A 17,439-nucleotide genomic window follows, 5' to 3' on the forward strand; every position below is an offset into this window, starting at 1 on the left:
TGGCAACACTGCAATAGGACTTTCACCAACCCATTAGCACAGTGTATTGTCATTTAAAAAAGAACATTATTAACCTTTATTTTATTTTGCTCTAACTGGTAACCTTTTGGAAAGGAAGGTGTGGAACTTCTGAACTAGAATGAAAAAATACTTTAAGTGTATATCAAGAAATGTAAAAATCAGGATGAATTATTTGTCAATAAAAAAAAAACTAAAAAAAAAAAAATCAGGATGTATATCGTGTACTCTCTCTCTCTCTCTCTCTCTCATCACACACACACACACACACACACACACACACACACACACACACACACACACACACAGTGAACGTTACGCATAGCTGGCATATCAAGAAATGCATGTATTTTATATATGTGTTATATATAATATATACGATTTTGTTAATATATCTTCATTAGATATTATTATACAAAATTCAGTAGTCAAAACACAGAACATATAACAGAACATAAGTTGTTTATTTTTTACAACATTATGTGCTTATTTTTTTATGTGCAATCTTCATCTTTATAACAGAAGATACAATACAACAATCCTTTACCTTTTCATTGTGGTAGGTTATATACAGCTTCCTTTGCTCGTCAAGTGCAAGGTCGATCCGAGATTTTCCAAAGGTTTTCAGTGTAATTTGACACTGGATGTGAGCTGACGACTTTTCATGCTTGGTTAAAGCTGCGGGCAGGTTGTTCAAATCACAATATCCCGCTGAAGTCCAAACAGTCTGACTGGTTGAAAAAAGCAGGCAGGGATAGCTGTACAGCCGCTGATTGTTAGCACAGCCACATAGCCAATCTTTTCTTACATACCATCAGTTTGAAATGATCGGATAATTTTTGTGCCCTTTTGCTGTACTAGTCAATCTAAGGCTGGCATAGACCTCCCTCTTGCAATTAACTAATATTTGGAATTAAAATCGAGCTTGGAAAAAATTCTTAATTCCGTGATTACGGCTGGTGCTGTCATTTTGATTTTGAATTTTGCGGGGATTAGGCATGTACGCTAGCTGTGGTATAATGACGTTAGCTACGCAAATGTCCAGGAATATCTCGATTTTAATTGGTCCATGTCTGATACGTAACGGAGATGATTACGGGCATAACATATTTACGTCAAAAGGCACAGCAGATTTGTGCTTTTTGCCGTACATGTTAAAGAATACAGGATCGAAGTGCGCATGCGCAACATGGGTTTTCCGCGTGTCGTCTGCAATGAATGGACCGTAAAACCACTGCTTATTCTACCATTTGTTTTTAGTTGATTATGCGTAACTGCTACATTTGTCATCATAACGTCTAAAACAATTGGAATAACACACATATTGCATATATAAATCACAAGAATAAAAAGTAAAAATACAAATACAAGTTTATTATTTAATAAACATTTTATTTTTGAATTTTGGCAGGGTAGGCAGTGCCTAGTTTGCCTACCCAGACCGCACGTCAGTGATTATTGTTAATGATTAATCTATTGTCATTCAAATAGTTAGCAATTGTCGATTTAGAAAATGTCCAAAAATGTGCTTCCCTACATCAAATATCCTCAAAAACAAGATTTTAAAGTTATGTTATGCCTTCAGAAGACTTGGAATATTAAACATTATGTCATATATGATTCATTAAAGAAAGAAAGCCAGGGTTTGGAACAGGTTTGGAACATCATGAGAGTGAGTAAATTATGTTTTTTTTTTTGAGTGAACTACATCTTTAAGAACACAATCTCTTGTTCTCCAACTAATTTTTATCTACCTTTTTCTAACTCTTTGTGTTGGATTTAAGTTCACTGAGAGGACAATAAAACAGTCCAGAAACATTACAGAGATACTATTGTGGAGTATTTTAGTGGCTTCATTAAGAGATTTCACTCTCTTTGGATTTCTGGACCTATAAAACCTTGTAGAACACTTTGTGAACTGTTTACAATACACAGTTAATTCATTTGATGTTCCTCATGGTGACAAATTTAACAATTGGACAATGTTGTTTGGGGCTGATAGTTCATTGCAATATGGCACAGATATTCTATTTAAAATCTCATATTTTCCATAACAGTAGCGCCGAATATAACCTAAAATGAGCTTCCAACCTGCGTCAGATCTGCAAAGGCCATCACAAACAATCTTTTTTAAAAAGACCTATAGTCTTTTGTGAGCTTCAAATGTATTAATTACCATAAACAAAGGTACATCATATAACTTCTACTTTTCTGCAGTTACATTTCTGTTCTAGCTTCTGTACTACTCTGGTTTACTCTTGAATCTCAGTATAGGGGTATTGATGGCCCCATCTGTTAAATTTATTGTATAGTTTTCTCATATGTAATCTGAAGTTGGAGGAAATTCTCCGCTAAATGCTATTCTGGATTACTTTTCTGAAGTTTTTTCCATTTATCTAAAATTTAAAGAACGTTTTTAAGCCTTTGGTAACCATTTAACAGTGCATATGTTGGTGCAGCTATCCTTCTGGCTCTCCATAGGCACAATGGTTTGTATACTGTATGAACTACAGATTCTATACCCTAACCGTAATCCTAAATCTAACCCTCACAAACATTTTCTGCATTTTTACATTTTCAAAAAACATTTTTTTTTTTTTTTTTTAGCGTTTTGAGTTATGGGGACACATTTATAGCATAATAATTTTGTAATTACCAGTTTGTTACCTAAAAAAAATGTTCCTCGTAAACCGCCCACACACACACACACAGAGAGAGAGAGAGAGAGAGAGAGAGAGAGAGAGAGCACTGAAGCGATGATAGCAAAGATTAATCTGCTAAAAGGAATGTGTAAAATGAGACCGTCTGTTTGCTCACTAACCTTCATTTTGAACATTGGTAATATTGTACAGTACGGTATTTGACAAATAGGCTTCTGGTTCCGTTTCCTTAACGGTTCTATTAACAATTATTTTAGTACTTATAAGCAATGCATACAGTATATAGAAAAAATAAATGCAATTATTACTGAATTTACTGCCCTCAGCTGGCCATTACTGAATGATGATTTCATATTTCATATTTCATAACAGAACATATTCTTGCATTTGTATTTACACAGACCTTTTAATACAAATATTTTCATTAACTTTTTAAATATACCACTAATTACAACCAAACTCATAATGTGTATCTTATCACTAGGGCTGCAACTAAAGATTATTTTGATAATCGAATAATCTTAGATTATGTCTTCGATTAATCGGATAAAAAAAATATTTTTATTTCCTGTATTTTATTTAAAAGTGGCTAAAAAAATTATAAAGGGTGTAAGGATTTGTTTCGATTTATACAACTGAATTCATGATTCTATATCTCACAAAACTTTAAACAATAGACTAAAACCTATTCATGAAAATGATACATGAAATGTTTTTATTATTATTATTCATTTCAGGAAATATACAAAACAGTTCCTTTCCTTTCCTTGTAAAACCATTCATTAAAGAGTAAAATGATCCATCAGGGATGGAGTGGGACTAACAATCAGTCCAGCAGAGAGCAATGGTGTCACCAGAATATAAATATGAATAATTCTGCCCAGCTGAAAATACACTCACCTAAAGGATTATTAGGAACACCTGTTCAATTTATCATTAATGCAATTATCTAATCAACCAATCACATGGCAGTTGCTTCAATGCATTTAGGGGTGTGGTCCTGGTCAAGACAATCTCCTGAACTCCAAACTGAATGTCAGAATGGGAAAGAAAGGTGATTTAAGCAATTTTGAGCGTGGCATGGTTGTTGGTGCCAGACGGGCCGGTCTGAGTATTTCACACTCTGCTCAGTTACTGGGATTTTCACGCACAACCATTTCTAGGGTTTACAAAGAATGGTGTGAAAAGGGAAAAACATCCAGTATGCGGCAGTCCTGTGGGTGAAAATGCCTTGTTGATGCTAGAGGTCAGAGGAGAATGGGCCGACTGATTCAAGCTGATAGAAGAGCAACTTTGCCTGAAATAACCACTCGTTACAACCGAGGTATGCAGCAAAGCATTTGTGAAGCCACAACACGCACAACCTTGAGGCGGATGGGCTACAAAAGCAGAAGACCCCACCGGATACCACTCATCTTCACTACAAATAGGAAACAGAGGCTACAATTTGCAAGAGCTCACCAAAATTGGACAGTTGAAGACTGGAAAAATGTTGCCTGGTCTGATGAGTCTCGATTTCTGTTGAGACATTCAGATGGTAGAGTCAGAATTTGGCGTGAACAGAATGAGAACATGGATCCATCATGCCTTGTTACCACTGTGCAGGCTGGTGATGGTGGTGTAATGGTGTAGGGGATGTTTTCTTGGCACACTTTAGGCCCCTTAGTGCCAAGAAAACATGCCTACCTGAGCATTGTTTCTGACCATGTCCATCCCTTTATGGCCACCATGTACCCATCCTCTGATGGCTACTTCCAGCAGGATAATGCACCATGTCACAAAGCTCGAATCATTTCAAATTGGTTTCTTGAACATGACAATGAGTTCACTGTACTAAAATGGCCCCCACAGTCACCAGATCTCAACCCAATAGAGCATCTTTGGGATGTGGTGGAACGGGAGCTTCGTGCCCTGGATGTGCATCCCACAAATCTCCATCTACTGCAAGTTGCTATCCTATCAATATGGGCCAACATTTCTAAAGAATGCTTTCAGCACCTTGTTGAATCAATGCCACGTAGAATTAAGGCAGTTCTGAAGGCGAAAGGGGGTCAAACACAGTATTAGTATGGTGTTCCTAATAATCCTTTAGGTGAGTGTTAGATACATATGCTTGTACACTATCGCTTATTATTTACATTTTAAGTATATTAAATTAACATTCAAGTTTTAAAATTTTATTGTCACTGATTAGGCTACATGTTTTTAAACTATTAATTTCAAGAATACATTTTTAATGGTAGTGTATGCTAATCCAGTAAAATAATATTTGCCATAGAAATACTGGTGAAATCAGACATTACATATTTGGCATTATCAGGGCTATCAAATAGGACCCTTAGCATTATTATACATTACATTCAGCTTTAAACACAGTTTAATATATCACAATCATCTGTAAAGGCAGTGCAGATTCACTCTCATGCTGAAAAGTCCCACTGGCGGGGATGAAACGTTTGCCACCGAATTCGTCACTCCCATTTCTTGCGAGATGCCGCCGGCGATCAGACGGCGGGCCGCCCGCTTCATTTTCTCTGGCGGTTGCCTCGGGCTGATCGACCGCGGAATACAAGGATTTCTACTCTCAAAATCGACCAGCCATGTTGGCTATTATTATTTTTTGCTCCAAAGCCATTAGGGTTTATAACAGAGTCTTGACTCTTGATTCCATGATAAGGTAAGGTTAAGGAAATGACATTTAAATTACTTTGAAACTCTGAAGCGCTTATACAGTAATATATGTAAAATATATTGAATTATTTTATGCACTTGAAAATTGTTTACATTTCTTTGATTGCTGCGCATTTGAGACATGCACCAATAAACCAAAAAGAATTACTTTTGTAAAACTTACTTGGCAATAAATATCTTTATGATTCTGATTAGGTTTTAAAATAGATATTTAATTCATGGTATGAACAATTTAGCAGAATAAATTGATGAAGTTAGACTTTTCACGAATGCCTGACTATCAGTGAACAGTGAAAGACATCTGCAACATGGCCAAAATCTCGGGTATACTTTAATTTTTTTTATTAATTTGCAACCATGGTGATATCTGTCATAAACATGAAAATCCCTGTTTTGACGTGAAGGATAAACTCAATGAAAAGCGAAATTATCCTCTGGTTTCACAGTTGCGTAGAAATTTCGTTTACGTCTACATTTTTTCCAACCTCGACTTTTTTTGTTATTTTACCTTTTACAGGTTTTGCAATTATGACCTGTACAAATGTTTAAGAAAGTGTTAAAGTCCCTGTAAAGGCAATAAAAAAATCTAAACCCATTATAAATGTTAAATGTATTGCTAAAACACATTACAAAGACTGAACTGTGAAGTTCCGCTGTCGCCATATCTGTTTCCGGTTTACTTGCGCGTACGCCTAAAATGTCTGTTTTTACTCGATGTCTCCAGAATCTTCCGAAAATACGCGTCAGCGATGTTCATCGCATTGTTGATGCCTGGTCACCTGCTCCGACAAGCAAGATGGACAAGGGCTTTAAACTCTACATATCGAAGTTATCTGCACAACTACAAGGGTAAGTATTTTAATCTAATGTGGTGTGTCGGCAGATAGCGGCTAAGCTAGTTCAGCCACGTGTTCATTTTTTATGTAAGGTTAGTATAGAAGCTTGTTTTTTCTTAGTTTTAAAGCAGACTGTTTGTTAATTTTTGTGATAATTGTAATATAAATTATATTAACTTGCTCTCCTCTCAGTTTCTAATAAAGATCAGGGCACAGGTGAAGTCACTGTCAGGGCATTGTGCTACAGGTCCACGAGGAAAACAGATAAACCTCACAGTTTGAGTGTATGGTGAAGCTAGAATTGATAAGACCGCAGTTACAGGCTTGTTACTTTAATAGCCCGGTGTTCCTGGGGACTCGGCTAAGGTTATTCATGTTTAATGTAACTCAAATCAAATGAAAACAGTTATTGTAGGCAGGTAAGTTTCCCTAACTGGTCCCCTCTAAAATGCAAAATGCGTTCTTATTCAAGTTTTCAACTCAGTCATTCGTTTAAGATGCAATCTTGTGTTATAAGTATTAGGCTATCATGAATATACAGTGAGCAAGCTATATAAATAAGTATTTAATATAATAAAAGTGTAGTGGTGTAGGTGGTGGTGTAGTGGTCTAAGCACCATAACTGGTAATCTGATAATCAGAAGGATGCTGGTTCGAGCCCCACGGCCACCACCATTGTGTCCTTGAGCAAGGCACTTAACTCCAGGTTGCTCCGGGGGGATTGTCCCTGTAATAAGTGCTCTGTAAGTCGCTTTGGATAAAAGCGTCTGCCAAATGCATAAATGTAAATGTAAATGTAAATGTAGTGCAACAACCGAGGGTGTAAGGTAAAGGCTGAATATTGTAGATTTATTACAATATGTTGCATGTTTGAATTAAAATACCTGTGGATATGCAGGAGCACACACTCTACAAAGGCCTGACTGGAGATTTGCCTGATCTATCCATCCTTCAGGTGAGTAGGGATACAACAATAGCAAATTTCACTGTACAGTAAGATATATCAACCAAAATCTGTATACCAATATTTCATTATTTTCTTTTTCCTCCCCTTTTACAAACAAATATTCTGCTTCAAAGAAAAAAAATGAAATTGATGTTATCATAAAGGTTCTTCATTATGAACTTGTATGCCATGCATAACATACTGTGGATAGAAATTACAGGGAAAGTTACTGGTATGATAAATGTGGTTATATTATATTACTATTATATTTAGTGTATTGCTAATCAATATATTGCTACTTCCCAGGTGACAGCGGCTCACTTCAAGAGCAGGTGAAGCAAGTTGGGACAATGTTGAAGACATTTGCTCACACTGGGCAATCGGATACAACTTGCAAACAACACCTGTGGTTGTTGGTTTAATTCCCACTGGGGCCACCTGTACATGTAGTAGACCTAGATATAAATGTCATAGTTTAGTAGTTGAAGGACCAGGACTGACTACTTTATTCTTTTATTCTGGGAACCACTGTAGGTGCAGATCAAACCCTAATGCTGCGACGTCTTGGAGTTTGGCGATGTTGTGCGTAGCATGGACAACAAAATGCTATGCTGCAACATTTCAGTGCCAATGTGTCTGTTGGAGAGTTATCCCTGCCAGGGGATCTGTTACTCCCCCTTAGACACCCAGGAAGATTTGGCGTTGCTTGACAACAGTTTGAGGCAGGATAAAGAGCTCCAGCAACGATTTGTAAGTGTGCTGATTTCGTTTATAACGCCATAGGGTTATAAAATTAAGATCGTACACTGCATATTCTACAGTCTGAATTCACAGCCTGTCACATTTTAAATTTATGAGAAGCTTCAGAGAAATGTAATTTGTAACATGTTTTTTTTGTATTTTCAGCTTTGGTTTTTGGCAATCAAATGTGGGAGGGACCTAAAGACAACCGTGTGGCGAATGCTTCAGAGTATCTTCTCTAATCACCTTTCCATCAATACAACCTGGACTGGTGTAGGGGATAAAGCATGTTTTAGAGACATGTTCCTGAAGACCATTGTTCAAAGTAAGTTGGATATTTTTTTTAAGTAGATGTGTATGACCTTATGCCATTCAAATGGAATGACAGATCTTTATTTTCTTCAGGAGCCATCCGGAAGAACCCGGCAACCCAGGATGCCACTGATGAGGCGATCCAGGTTAACGTTACGCGTTACCTGAAAGGAGCATCTGAACATGAAGGTGGAAAAAGGCGCCGCACAGCTGAGAGGGACCCACAGCCGACCCCTTAAACCTAGGCTGACTACTGACACCTCAGCATCACTGACAACTGGAACCCTTTCTTTATCCTGCAGTCAGTAACATCAAGACCCCTAAAAAAGCCTGCTAAAAGTGTCAGACTACACTCACCCAATCCACACTGTTCACTGTGGAAATTGCTTTTTTTTTTTCTCTCGTGACCCTGCTTTGAGGGCAGCTCCTTGGATGAATATGGGATGGTTTGTCCTTTTATACAGGCGCACGAGGAATCACTGAAGATATGCCAATTTGCACTGCCTCATTCTGGAGGTCGGGGAAAACCGGTGATTCTTAGCCCACTACACCACGCAGTCCCCAACCTCTCCAGACATTCTGATTGGCTGTGTTCTCTACAGCCAGGTTTTCTGCTGTTAATTATATTTATTCATACTTGTTGTCATGTGTAAGTTGAATGTCAAAATGTATATTATACCTGTTATCCTGCACATTCCTTGATACCAAATATCTCAATTATTTCATATACAATTTGCTGCTTATTTCATTGTTACAGTGCTTAACTATTCTATTTTTAAATATAGCTTGTAAATCCTAGATTATACATCTAATACTTTATATTTGCACATTATCTGGTATCAAATATTCTACTTACCGTGACTTTAGTATTGGCTTATTTCATTCCGTCAGTGCTTAACGATTCTATTATAGTTTGTAAATCCTATTTCATGCCTGATATTTGATATTGCACATTAACTAGTACCAAAAATTCTACTTTCATTCCGTCACAGTGCTTAACTGTTATTCTATTGTTAAATATAGCTTGTAAATCCTTGTGCCACAGGTCAGCATTGCAGTTATAATGGTATATTCTACTCCAGAGCTTTACTCTAAATTATTACCACTTAACCTATTGTTAGAAATGACTTGTAAATATGATGTTATACCTCAATTTATTTGGTATCCTGCACTTTATTTGGTACCAAATATCCTCATTGCTTATGTTTACTGGTAATTCTTTTCATCCCAGAGCTGACCTCTTTATATTATTAACAATTATTTTAAGTGTTACAATAGTGTTTTTAAAAAAAAAAATTTTTTTTTTTACCAAAATTGAATTGGAAACATGCATGTTCTTTAGTGTGTGTGTGTGTGTGTATATATAATGTTTGTATTTTTCTGTTATTTATATTTCAGTGATCTGACATCTTGTTTCAATAACAGTTACTGTACTTTGAAATGTGGAATTAAAACGCCAAATGGAAATTTGTCTGGTTTGATCAATCATTATTCTTGATAAACTGCATGCTATAAATATATATATATATATATAAAAAAAATTATATATATATATATATATATATATATATATATATATAATAAGCGGGCAGATCGCTCGAAAAAAGCGTTTGCCTCCGACGGTCTGCCTTCGATATAACGGCGGCGGAACGGCGGATAGCCAGCGGGCCGGCCGCGAAACGAAGGTGGTAGGAAGGCGGCTGCCGCCGGCGGTGCGCCGTCAAACGTGTTTGCGATATCGCCATTCTGCCGCTTCTACTGCCGCCGGAGCACCGCCAGCGGCCCGCCGACTTATTGCTATCTGGGAAGGTGTGCATGCTAACATTTACACGTTCACATGTCAAATTATGTAATAAAAAATGGATTAAAGATATTGCAATGCTCACCGTCAAGTCTCCACAGCAAGGATGCATAGATTTATGGGCGTGGTAACGCAGAACAAAACTGTGAGTCTGCACATGCGCATAACCAGTAAGTAGCACATATCGATGGGTAGCACAAATCGTCAGAACACCGGCACACTTTGACATCTCAGAAATCAGTGTGACATCCATGAAAGCTGCACAATATATTACATTGAAACTAAAATCGAGGTATGCTGTTGCAAGGTTACTAAATCGCAATGCACAGTTGATTCAAAATGATTTCGCTCCCTTTCTCTTTTGCAGTCGATTTGATTGACGCGGATGTGCGCGCTAACTTGCTCATTTAAAGGGATAGTACACCCTAAAATTAAAATTCACTCATCATTTCCTCACCCTCATGTCATCCCAAGTGTATGACTTTCTTTATCCTGCAGAACACAAATTAACATTTCTAAAATAATATTTCAGCTCTGTAGGTCCAAACAATGCAAGTGAATTGTGCCAAATCCTTGATGCTCCAAAAAGCACATAAAGGCACCATAAAAGTAATCCATATGACTCCAGTGTTTTAATCCATATCGTCAGAAGCAAATGGCAGTGATGGGTGAGAAACAGATCAATATTTTAGTCCTTTTTTTGCTTTAAATTCGTCTCCTGGCGATATGCATGAAGAATGTGAATCTCCAAAGAAACAAGAAAAAGTGTAAGTTATGTGCGGGAGAGAAACAACTCTTAAGCATATCAAACAGCACACGCACTCTGTCAACGCACCTAAAGCAGCAACCAGTCCATATAAATCTGTATGCTTATTATGATCTTATATTAAGTGTTTATAAAGTGCTCTCATGCGCTGGACAACTCAGGTCATGTTTTTCCACTTCACGTTGTCTACACTTTGTCTTCTGTCATTTTTCATACGAGTTTCATCTTGCAACACATATTCACTAGGCTGTAAAGTGAGGTCACAGACGGAGCTTCTCATTGCTTGAAATATCCAACTGATCAATAATGAAATTTCTTGTCAATGATTTTATTATTGATTTTATCGATTCGTTGTTGCACTAAACACCTTGTCATATCAACATTCATTCAGTCATTAAGTCTCATGAGCCATAACCAAATGTTACAAAGTAACAATGACTTGCAGTTCAATAATTTTTTCTTTCATTAATAAGAAACAGCTGATAAGAGGCATTTTATTCGGCAAGTAGCGCTGAATGTTTTTTGGTGTATATTTCAAGAACCGGCCCATAAGAGACATTAGTTTGGAAGTCGGACTACACTGAATGTACTGTATGTTTCGTGCTGATGATTTAGTAGCATTGTAGCACTTTTGGAATGACATGAGGGTAAAAGATGACAGAATTGTCATATTTGAGTCAACTACTAATTTAAAACTAGTTGACAGCTAACAGATCTTTTTAGGTTTCAAAATAATATTTATCAAAAGCAACTCAAATTCTGGCTATCCTGACTGACTGAACTATAGTCTTCTAACAACTGACATTAGTGACAGTCCCTCAGATAAGAATACTTCAAGGTTGAAATCAAGAACAGATTCATAAAGATTATCAGGAAGAGGACTTCACATTCAAATTCCAATCACTATTCTGTAGTCTATCACCTAACAATATTTAATTGTAATATGTTCGCTATTGACTTGTTTCATGTGACGTCACTGTATGACGAAGGAAATTCCATATACCTTTAACGTGCTGTGCTGTGGGATGCAACAAAAGCCTTCTTCAGGAGTTAAAAGGAGCTCTTACATTCAACCAGACAGGATCATCTCAGACATTTTGTTATATTGTGACCAAATCATAAGACTTGAAAACCACACAAAAATATTTGTAACGTCTGTATGAGAGATGTTTATGGTGATGTACCGGTGGGAACACTGTCACACATAAGATTTGCCGTGTACAGAGATGAAACATGGATAAAATATATTCAAATATCAACGAAAGTCTAATTTGGCAATATCTTCAGACCTTCATGAACTTTCCTGGGATTTGCTATGGATAAAAAGCAATTATGTATGTTTTTTCATTCACTGCCATTGATTCCTCCCGCTGATGGTAACAAATATGGCGGCTTTGTGGAGAAGTGATGTCACTGAAACATGTATTCCATGAAAAAGGAACTAATAGGCCTACTTCATTTATAGAACTTCCTTTCTTCCTCATTCCAATACAAATAAATAAATAATCAAATAAAATAAACAAGTTTGTGTTCTTTGATGCCAAATCTAGGCTTATTTTGGAGTCAGTTGAAGAGGTCGCACAATGAGAGAGCAAGTGAAATAAAAGCATGTTGAGATGTTGTAAATGCAGAACAAGGCCACCTCTCATGCGTGCAGCGTCCTTCACACAGTTCAAATGGGTTGGCCACTCATCCGTAAATACAAGAGAGAGAGGTGAGTGAGAAAGAGATAGATAGATAGATAGATAGATAGATAGATAGATAGATAGATAGATAGATAGATAGATAGATAGATAGATAGATAGATAGATAGATAGATAGATAGATAGATAAAAAAATCTATTGTGCCATAATTACATTATTATAGCTCTTATCATCCATCACAAGAAATCCATAGCATCCTATAATCCATCGAAAATGCATCTCAGAAAATGCCGGCTTCCTCTAAAACGTCCATCCGATGCAGAAAGGCTTCAGTTTATCATTTTACATGCTGTCATATCACTTTATTAAATTACATGTGTTTGAGAACGTTTACTGTGGTGTGTGGGGTTTTAATCTATCCCTGAGATCATAATTATCTCCACGATTCTCGCTCACTCTCTCATTTTCTTCGGTAGGTGCCGGGTCTGCTTCTGGCCTAAGGTATAGAATTCTTTTACAGTAGTTCAGCAAAATCACTTTATTCTGGGACTTCAGTGAGAGCCTTCAAATGGACACATGCAATGAAAAAAATAGCTTCCATCCATGAGAAGTTATCACAAATGCACAATAATTGTAGATTATAGGCATTAAAAGACAATGTTGAGAAACATTCTCACAGATGTGTACTACATTAATCGTGAAATCAAAATTGGAGTTTTGTAGCTCCTTTAGGCCAAGCTTTGAAGTCATCGATATGCTGGTGTGCTCCTAAAAGTTATTACATTTAAATGGGAACAAAGTGATTTTAAATTGTTCTGGAGAGAAAACGTAATTTTTAAATGCGGGTAACTGGTTATAACCGGTTAGTTTCATTTCACAAAAGTTTTTTATGAAGCCAAAGGGTTTATCACAGTAAAATTTTCTTCAACTACACCACTTCATGTTGCCCGACAAAATTAAACATGTGCTTTGATCCTGAAGAAACCTCTGCATCACACATTTCTTTGCCAAACTGCCTGCTGGTTCACATTCTCTGAATGAAGACCTTTTTAACAACTATGTATAATTACTTCATATACATGCAAGGCTAATCCAGATACAAGGAAAACTTAGAATTAAAAAGTACTTTTCTCAGTTGTTTCCAAATCTTCACTGAATTATTGTTAGATATAATGCATTAATATAGATCTGATGCTGTCAGGTTTTGACTGAGAAACAGATTTGTAATTCAAATTATACTTAACTGTTAACTAACAGCATGCTTGTTATGATTTCTATGATGATATATCTACCACACAGGAAAAAAGTCCCTGTTTGTAAATTAATTATTAGTCATTAATGAACCCCCTTTATAAACTCTTAACAACGGGAAAATTAATGTACATATCAGTGATACGCAATAGCATGTCACACCTCAAATTCCGATTTTAATAGAAAATATTTCACAACGGGACAGAACAAAGTGTGTTTATCAAACACTTTCACAGTGTAATGTTTGCTGAGAAATGAGACGAGTGAGACTGGATCTAAATGCAGGCTATTTAATAAAGACAGAAAATAAACACTGGAAACACAAGAAACTAAAGAACACTAGAAAACTAAACAACCCATTACTGCCAGGGCATATATATACAAAAGGACTAATAGGGTTAACAAGACACACCTGGGAGTAATACACACAAGATTAACTGAACAAAGACAAGGAAAAGAACTACAATACCCAAAATGCAACCATTTTGGGTTTTGAGCGCTGGAGACCACAGGGGACCGGAGGGTGCTGGAGACAATGGAGGACCTGATGGGTCTGGAGACCACAGGGGACCAGAGGGTGCTGGAGACCGGCGTGAACCAGGAGACCTGGTCGAAGCCAATGGAGGACCCAGAGACCAGTGTGAAACAGGAGGCCAGAGGGAGTCGGCGTAGGACCCAGAGACGACATGGTCCAGGTAAGACAGGGCATAGAGCATGGCCTGGTGAGACAGGGTGTGTAGCATGGCCTGGCGAAACTGTGTGTGGCTGGCATGGAGGCCTTAAAGGATTCAGCCATGGCATCTTGTGGACCATGGCCGGCATGGAGGCCATGATGGGGGATTCAGAGGTCACAGCAACCGGAGAAGCAGAGGGATAAGTCAAGTCAAGTGGTTTTTATTATCGTTTCAACCATATACAGTTAGTACAGTACACAGCAAAACGAGACAACGTTCCTCCAGGACCATGGTGCTACATAAAAACAACAAAGGACCAACACAGGACCACATGAGACAACACAACGAAATAAAATACCTATATAAAAAAAACCTACATATACCTATATAAAGTGCACGTGCAAACATGTGCAAAAAGTACAGGACAGTACAACAAATTTCTGACAATGAACAGGACAATAGACAGTGCAGCACCGACCAGTACTCAGTAGTGCAAAAAGATGACAGTTTCTAAAAATGTAAACATAACATACTATGAGATAATGTTCTATGCACATAGCAGTTATTGAGGTAGCAGACAGTTATAAAGTGACAGTAATTAAAGTGCAACTCAGGACACGTGTGTGTCAAACCAGTCTCTGAGTATTGAGGAGTCTGATGGCTTGGGGAAGAAGCTGTTACACAGTCTGGCCGTGAGGGCCCGAATGCTTCGGTACCTCTTGCCAGACGGGAGGAGGGTAAAGAGTTTGTGTGAGGGGTGTGTGGGGTCGTCCACAATGCTGGTTGCTTTGCGGATACAGTGGTCAGGGCAGCTGGGGATTCAAAGGGCACCGAGATCCAGGCAACAGGAAACTCAAAGGCCAAGACAACATGGGACTCAGAGGGCTTAGAGGTCTGGACAACAGGGAACTCAGAGGGTGGTGCAACAGGGCACTCATGGCAACAGAGGACTTAAAGGTCTCCGCAATGGAAAACTCAGCTGTCAGGAGTACAGGGGATTCATATGGCACAGAGGCCATGGCAGCTAGTAACGCAGAGGGCTCAGAGGTCAGGGAAGCTAGGGACTCAGAGTGCTCAGAAGCCAAGGGCAATAGAGAGCCAGGCATGAGGGGACTCAGAGAGCAAAACACTAAATAGCAAGGTTCAAGACAGCAAGATACTAGGGGACTCTGAGGGCAAGGCACTAGAGAGCATAGTGCTAAGGGATTCAGGGAGCAAAACGCTAAAGAGTAAAATGCTAGGGGACTAAACGGAGAGAGCTACTGGAGATTTAGTGGACAGAGCCACTGGGGATGACAGGGTCTTTATCAGGTGGTCCTCCATCCACACCTTGATTGACCTGGCTGTGTGGCATGGAGTATTGTCCTGCTGGAAAAAACAATCCTCAGAGTTGGGGAACACTGTCAGAGCAGAAGGAAGCAAGTTTTCTTCCAGGGTAACCTTGTACGTGGCTTCCTTCACAAAGATGAATCTGACCGATTCCAGCCTTGCTGAAGCACCAACAGATCATCACTGATCCTCCACCTGGTCATCTAATGGTTAGACTGAGACCTGGGGAGGCCTTCAAGCAATAGTGTATCGCACCCACTGTGAAATTTGGTGGAGGGCCTGTGATGAAATGGGGGTGCTTCAGCAAGTCTGTAATCAGGCAGATTCGTCTTTGTGAAAAAAACAAGTTCAAGTTCTTTTATTTATATAGCACATTTAAAAACAGCATCAAGGCTGACCAAAGTGCTGTACAATACAAAATTATAAAAACACACAACAATTTAAGACCAGGACATTACATACTATTAAAAGCCAGTGAAAAGAGATGAGTTTTAAGAGAAGATTTAAAAACAGATAATGAATCTGATACTGATAGGCAAACCTTTCCATAAAATAGGACCCACAATAGAAAAGGCTCTCCCTTTAGCCTCGAGGGTGGGACATCGAGGAGATATTGATCACAGGATCTCAGACTTCTAGGTGGATTGTAAGAATGTAATAAGTCAGACAAGTAACTGGGAGCTTGGTTGTGTAATGATTTATAAATAAACAATAACATTTTAAAATCAATACTAGCTTGAACCGGCAGCCAGTGAAGTGATTTTAAAATGGGGGTAACTTGATCGTACTTCCGACCACCTTTTAGAAATTTTGCTGCTGCATTCTGAACTAATTGAAGTCGAGCATTGAGTGATTTGGAAATTCCACAATAGAGAAAATTAAAGTAGTCCAGACGAGACGTGATGAAAGCATGAACTGCTATCTCCAATGATTTCTCAGACAAAAAGGGTTTAACTTCACTGAGTAGATGTTGCTGAAAGAAACTGGAACCTATGACAGCACTAATGTGTTTGTCAAATTTCAGCAGGCTGTCAAACTGGACACCCAGGTTTCATACTTGAGGCAAGACAAAAGCATTGAGATTTCCACAATCAGTGTTACTGACATCAAAATTGTCTGTAGGACCAAACACAATCACCTCTGTCTTGTCTTTATTCAGAAACATAAAGTTTATATTAATCAAGCCACGTACAAGGTTATGCTGGAAGAACTCTGAACACTTCATAAGTTAAAACATTAGTATTTTGTTGTTTAAAAATTAATATGAATGTTCTTTACATTATTGGATGTCTGAAAACACTGCATCTTTTTTGTTACTTTGACCAGTTGTCTTTTTCAAGAAAAAATGCTCTAAATTACAGTATTTTTATTTGGAATTTGGGAGAAACATTGTCAGTAGTTTATAGAATAAAACAAAAATGTAAATTTTACTCAAACACATACCTATAAATAGTAAGTCCAGAGAAACTCATAATTTTTCAGTAGTCTCTTAATATATTTCCAGTGGATATACACAAGGACTAAAAGGCTTATTAACAAGACATCCCTGGGAGTAATAAACACAAGAACCAATGAACAAAGACATGGAAAAGAACTACAAAACCCAAAATGGAACCAAACTCACAAAGAGCACACTGAACATATATGGCGGCCCCTGGTGGTCGCCGGGGAACCCCTGACACACATGATCTTCACTAATAATTCATTAATAGTTCAGACAAAAATTAAAACTCTGTCATCTGAGGGGATGCTTTTCCGGAAATAATGACT

The sequence above is a fragment of the Xyrauchen texanus genome, chromosome 11, assembly GCF_025860055.1.
Source record: "Xyrauchen texanus isolate HMW12.3.18 chromosome 11, RBS_HiC_50CHRs, whole genome shotgun sequence".
NCBI classification, from domain to species: Eukaryota; Metazoa; Chordata; class Actinopteri; order Cypriniformes; family Catostomidae; genus Xyrauchen; species Xyrauchen texanus.